Raw genomic sequence first — 6,620 nt, forward strand, 5'->3', positions numbered from 1 at the left:
TGCTTTGGTCACTTTTTCTCTTGACAAGAAGTGCATTTATTCAGTCGCAGAACGAGAGAAAGAGAGAAAGAGAGATGTTTCAGACACGTGCTCCTCTTCACTTCGGTGCCAGGCGCGATTCAAGTGAGAGCGGAAACGGTACTGTGCTCGAAGTGCATGCTCTCCAATTGCACGCACAAAGGCGCCGGCGCGCTGTAGCCTGTATATTTTCATATCAAAGCGTGAAATAAACTACGTACATGCAATGTCGTGGTCAGTTAAGTCATGAAGTTACCAAAAAGGCGATTAAAGCTGCCTTTAAACTGTGCATACATGTAATATATTTTATATGAGTCACATTTAAGAACATGTCTCTGAAATGGTTTTCAAAACTGTCCTGGAGCAGCCCAGCACTGTCTCACTCATCTAACACACCCGATTTAACTCGTCAGCACATGTTTATTTTAGCACTGAATACGCAGCCTGCAAAACACTAAAATAAATATAAAAGAAATAATACAGTTAAACAAGAAAGTAGCCTAAATAAAAAAGTTAAACACACCCTGTCTACAGGACGCGAGCTGCGTGGCGTGACAAAATACTATAAAACTTATTATAAACAGTGATGCTACACTGGATGCGGCACGACACGACATGACAAATCCCCGACAGTAAACGGCTTCGTTCTATTTATGAGGTACTGACACAGAGTTCAAATGTCCTGTGTATACACTAGACTAGTGATCTTCAAATCTGGCTTGCGAGATCCACTTTCCTGCAGAGTTTAGCTCCAACCCTAATCAAACAAACCTAGCTGTGATTTTCTAATGATCCTGAAGACATTGATAAGCAAACTCAGGTGTGTTTGATTAGGGTTAGAGCTAAACTCTGCAGGAAAGTGGATCTCGCGAGCCAGCTTTGAGGATCACTGCACTAGACAGACTCAACCTGTTGCGACAGTTCACTGTTCCGCTACTGTTAATACTGTTATTACACTTGTATGCAAAACTTCGTATTATGCTTGTTATAGAGTGCGTGACGTCACGTGCACTACCGCCGGTGGCAGTAGACAACCGCGGTGGCAACCGACAACCGCGTATGCGGTTGTCACGGCCACCGTCACAGCCCTATGTCTATGGAATGTCCCCATAAAACATGGAAATCGAAATGAGTGTGTGTGTGTGTGTGTGTACAATTAATAAGTTACAATCAAACATAAAAAGCGCATTTCATGGCACCATTTTAATTGGCATTTTTCGCTTTATGAACGGATGTTCTATTTATTTTAAAGCTTACACTTAATCTCACTTGTGAAAGGTTTTATTTATTTATTTTTTATAAGAAGCCATCGTTTCTGAGCAAAGACTGCTGACTATATTTAGAGAAGATCATTTACTAGCTTTACTTCTAACTACAGTTTGCTTTGACTTTATGTGAAGGACGTTCTTCAGCTTGACTTTGTCTTGATGAGGTCTGTGATTTAGTATGATGAAGTCGTCGGTGCTGACTTTAAAGTTTTCCAAAAAAAAAAAAAAAAAGAGGCCGTGTACTGGAGCAGCAAACCATATGAGATTTTTATTTTTATTTTTTCCTTTTGCATCCCTCATCAGGGTTTTTTTTTTCTGTCTTTTTGACCCTATAATGCTGGAGTGGACGTAGAACAAGGGCAAGAAGAGATTAGCGGGCATGCTAACCTATGTATGTGTGAATGGAAAACAAGTTATGCTATTTTGGTTGTTGAGTGTACATGAACGCCAGCAAGCTCTTTACATACTGTGAAAATGGTTTACTTGCTCCATCTATGACTGAGAACAGCAGTTTCAGTAGCAAGCTATGATTGTGAGCCAGAGTGGCAGGTGTCTGGGGGTTGGAAGACACACACACACACACACGAACACAAGTTCCCTACTGGCTGTTGTTTTGTGCTGGTAAGAGCTCAGGTAATGGTGTGGTATTGCTGATGTAATTTGCTGTAACAGATGCCAAACAGAGTTGCTGGTGTGAGCTGTCGCGTTGACGCTGTTATTGTTATGACTGCAGCCATTTTGACTCTCAGGTGTGTTTTAAAGCTGGCAACAGTTGATGAGAGGAGGCAAGATGAATCAAAGCACACACATATATTTGTGTGTGTGTGTGTGTGTGTGTTTGTGTGAACTCAACCCAGACCTGTCCAAACATATAGACTCTTGTGCAAACATGCTTCCGTACACAAGTATACTGGGATGAGGACATCCCGACACAACACATTAAACTCACTCTGCACTTTCGACCCTAAATAAAACCACATCTCCGCCTTCTCAAATGTCCAGCCTGTCTTTTTATGGACCAAAAAAAAAGAAGAAAAGAACTACAACCTACACCCTCTGCTCTATAAAACCCGATTAGTCAAGTTTACGTAAATAACTCATGAAAATGGTTTGCAGTGACCCATTTAGAATGACATTGTGTTGCATTTTATTTGCGTGGGTTGGGCTTATTTACTCAAGTAAATTACGTCAGGCGTGGCAGGTGACGGCACTGTCCACAAAACAAGTTCTTGCCTGAACTTGGGTGATGGGCACATAGTAGTAGGAAGATGCTTTCTCATTTGCTGTTTCCCACTCACTACAGCTTGCTTTCATCAAACTGTGAAATGTTCTCACCCAGCCTGCATGTAACTAGACAAAAACTTCTGTTCATTTTGGACAGACTGATTTCATAGCTTTGGGAGATTGAAGACTTGTGGTGTAAGTATAATAACAAACATGGTGGGAAAAGTGTGGGCCAATTATCACCCAACCCTGAGTTAAATGTTACAACTTAATGTCACACTTACAGAATCACAGAGTGGTGATCTATACGCACATACGCTCCCTCTGTAAAGAAGTATGGCAGTGATGCTAATTTTGATTGCATCACCACTGAATTTGGATTATGTTTTACAAGAACATAATATTTCAGTCTTTCTTATTCAATGTTACTTTTAATTTTTGTAATCGTTTGTGAAATGTACTAGAAATTTCCGAGTGAAATAGTTTCCTAGCTTTTAAATTAAGTCATTCACAAATTATTATTTTTTCAATATTTATTTCTATCTATCTATCTATACACACACAAACAGCTATTTGCATTAAACGAAAATAGCATATTTTCTTAGTGATAAATTATATTTACATCATGTAAAAAAATACCTATTTTCTTTGCAATGAATGTAAATAGAAGTTAGATTCTATTTATACTTAATGCAAATATTGGCAGATATTTGCATCTCAGTATTGTAGTACATTATAAAACAGTATGCAATAATAACGTATTGAGTGTAAATAATTAAATACATGTGAGGCACTTTATTTCCACTTTTCGCATATTTCCTTTTAGTATTTATTGAAAATAAATGTCTTTCCAATCGGATACGTGATGGTTAAAAAGAGAGGAGAATGAGCTTGGCGACGGCGGACTCGATATACTGTGTGTGTGTGTGTGTGTGTGTGTGTATAATATATATATATATATATATATGACTCATGTAAGTCATTTGGAAGTCTATATAATCTTTGGTTTATTCCCATATTGTTGAACAAAAGCTAATCACTTTCCTACAGTCCAGTTATTCAAGTCTAATTAATAATTAATAAAAAAAAAGAAAAAAGAGAAGACATCCCCTGCTCCAACACATTTTTCTGAGTCATCGGAGAATGTGGATGCAAAATATGAAATGTGTTCAGCACAATGTCCAGCAGATGTGCTGATTTCCTAGAGGAACATCCCAGAGGTACTGTAGTGTTCTTTTGGCCTGGCATATCTTTGCGGCTCTAGAGAGGGTTTCCTGGAAGTTACTAGGAGTTTTGCTCAGACTGCTGGTTTAGGCAGTGTTGTCTTAATGATGTCCTTAGGGAAAGCCTCTACATGATACCCACCCAATGCCATGTGACCTCCTGTTTATAATGCAAGATACTGCCAGCTGATCCCTCTCAATACACACACACACACACATGCTGACGCAACAAATCGCAAGCGTTTACTTCAGTCGCACAAACATGATTATGCACCAATCTGGTCATTCAGTAATGTATACACGCATAAACATGCGTGTATAAATACATACTTATGTCTATAATGATGCTGAATGCTGATCAAGTGTGAACAGATTTTGAATTGCCGTTTAAAATTTTACATCATGCTAGGCTTCATTAAATATTTCAAGGATTAATATTAACTCATATGTTAAATCTAAACGTTCAATCTATAGGTCTCTCTCAGTTAACAAATTAGCTAATCTGCAAAATTGATGATGCCCTCGGGTGGTGTCAACCAGTGGCACGTGACTTTGAGCCAATGAGCTGAACCTGCAGCACACACAGCAGAATCAGCCAATCCATTTGCTCATCACAAATGAGGAACAAATCCACTAGCATTCTGAAATCAAAACCGGGGACATTACTTACGCTAGAGAGAACAAATGTTTTAAGTGTTGTGTTGGAAAGTATCTACATAATGGTAAATTAAATATATATATATATATATATATATATATATATATATATATATATATATATATATATATTGCATATTATTTTTCAAGGCCGTAATGATGTCTTTACAATCATTTTGACATTGAGCACTGTTAGATCGCTGAGGCAGACCAGTTTAAAAATGCAACTTTTATAACTTTTGTCATCCTAAGAACAAACAGAGAAGAGCATCAAGAATATAAGTGATGATAATATGATGTGATGTTTGTTTAAATAAGCCTATATGCTACATAGAGAGCATTATGTTTCAAATAAAACAAACATATAATTGCAAGAGCAGCCCTAGTTGGGCAAAGCCCAACAAAAATGTGGACTATCACCAGAAAACAGGTCTGGTCACCTTAATGTCCTTGTATTTGGTTAATGGCTGTCAGGCATATCATCAGTTTGCATAGTTGATATACATGTGGCACTAAATTTACACTTCACTTTTAAAAATAGAACAGAACTTTTTTTATTTTATTTTATATAATTTCCAATTGGCTAAAGTACATGGATACTTGTACCCCCCAAATACCATAACTTGAAATGTGGCATATTAAAACCGCACAAACTTTTAAAACTTGGATGAGTTATATGTGGTCAATCTAAATTTGGCCAGATTTACCCACACACACCAACACACATCACGTGTAGCCCCGAGTCCCCTTTCTAACTTGCTGTCTGTTACATCACAGTGTTAAAAGAGTGGGCAGAGACAGGCTTTAAGGGTGATTACAGCAAGTATGAGATTGAACCTGTTGACTAATTAGAGCGATGAAAGGTTACAGACAGAGAAAAAAAAAGCAGGCAATTAAAACTCCCCATCAGGCAACCGCAACTCTTTCTGCTCAACTTCACTCTAAGCTACTCCTTAATCCTCCATTTGGCACAGCCGCCCGTTTGCAGAGATGCAGAGATCTATCTCAAATCAGAATAAACTGTAAGTATAATCTGCAGCAAACATCCAAGTACTCCAATTTGCTCAAAGATGCAAAGGGCCTTGCGTTCAGGAAACTTCTAACTTCTAAACCTCTGACTGCAATGACCTGCAGAAATGTCAGCTTTGCAGTTATGAAGATCAGAGACTGTTGCCTGCTTCTCAAATGTTTCTCCTAAGAGAGAGAGAAAAAAGTATTTCTGGACTTTCAGATCTCTGAAATATCTCAAGCTGTGCTCATATTTGCAATATACATTCAATATGAACTAGGGCTGGACAATAATTCAATATCAATATGTATCGCGATATAATTTTTTTCAATAACGGTGATATGATTTTTAAACACATTTCCGATATTTCGATATACATTACCAGTTTCCCATACATTGATTTATTTGTGGCGTTTGACTTCGTTGAATAAACGAGCACTGCACGTTTCAAAATCAAAACGCGTCTCTGGTGTTTTATATGAATGTATCTCTGAAGGGAACCGACTGTCTTCAGAATAGTTTCGATGGCATTTTTATCTGATAAAGTAGCGTTCATGAGCGGAGCTGCTTTGTTTACAGCCATTACTGGAGAAACCGCTAGTTCCACCGCTCTCACAGCGCCTCCTGCTGGCAGACAAGCAGTTTGCATTTTCAATAATAAACCCATTTCCAGCAACATGCTTTTGTTGTTGCTCTATTTTTTTGTTTTCTGAAGCAACTCGGAGCATGTTTCATACTCGTTATCCTGGTTAATGCACGTTTCAATCTATAAGAATAATCAGCCTACACTACCAGTCAAAGGTTTTTGAACTGCAAGATTTTTAATGTGTCTTAAAGAATTCTCTTCTGCTCACCAAGCTTGCATTTATTTGATCCAAAATGCACCACAAGCAGTAACATTTTGAAATATTTTTACTATTTAAAATAACTGTTTCTATTTGAATATATTTTAAAATGTAATTTATTCATGTGATCAAAGCTGAATTTTCAGCATCATTAGGCCTAATCCAGTCTTCAGTGTCACATGATCCTTCAGAAATAATTTTAATATGCTGATTTGCTGATTATCAATATTTAAAACAGCTGAGTAAAATTTTTCAGGATTCTTTGATGAATAGAATAAGAAACATTATACACTATTCCATTCAAAAGCTCTTTTTAAAATTTATATTATAGAAATTATTACTTTCATTTAGCAAGGATGTTTTAAATTGATCAAAA

General features: G+C 37.3%; 1 long non-coding RNA gene across 2 annotated transcripts in view; it reads right to left on the reverse strand.

Moving 5' to 3' along the window:
* Positions 1–4,928: 4,928 nt before the first annotated feature.
* LOC107586106 (uncharacterized) overlaps positions 4,929–6,620 on the reverse strand; it is a 5,120-nt gene continuing 3,428 nt past the window's right edge. For both annotated transcript variants that reach the window (XR_001609318.1, XR_001609317.1), the window contains exon 2: positions 4,929–5,584. This is a non-coding gene — a long non-coding RNA (uncharacterized lncRNA). The remainder of the gene's footprint in view (positions 5,585–6,620) is intronic.

The sequence above is a fragment of the Sinocyclocheilus grahami genome, unplaced genomic scaffold, assembly GCF_001515645.1.
Source record: "Sinocyclocheilus grahami isolate Dianchi unplaced genomic scaffold, SAMN03320097.WGS_v1.1 scaffold77.1, whole genome shotgun sequence".
In the NCBI taxonomy this organism is placed as follows: domain Eukaryota; kingdom Metazoa; phylum Chordata; class Actinopteri; order Cypriniformes; family Cyprinidae; genus Sinocyclocheilus; species Sinocyclocheilus grahami.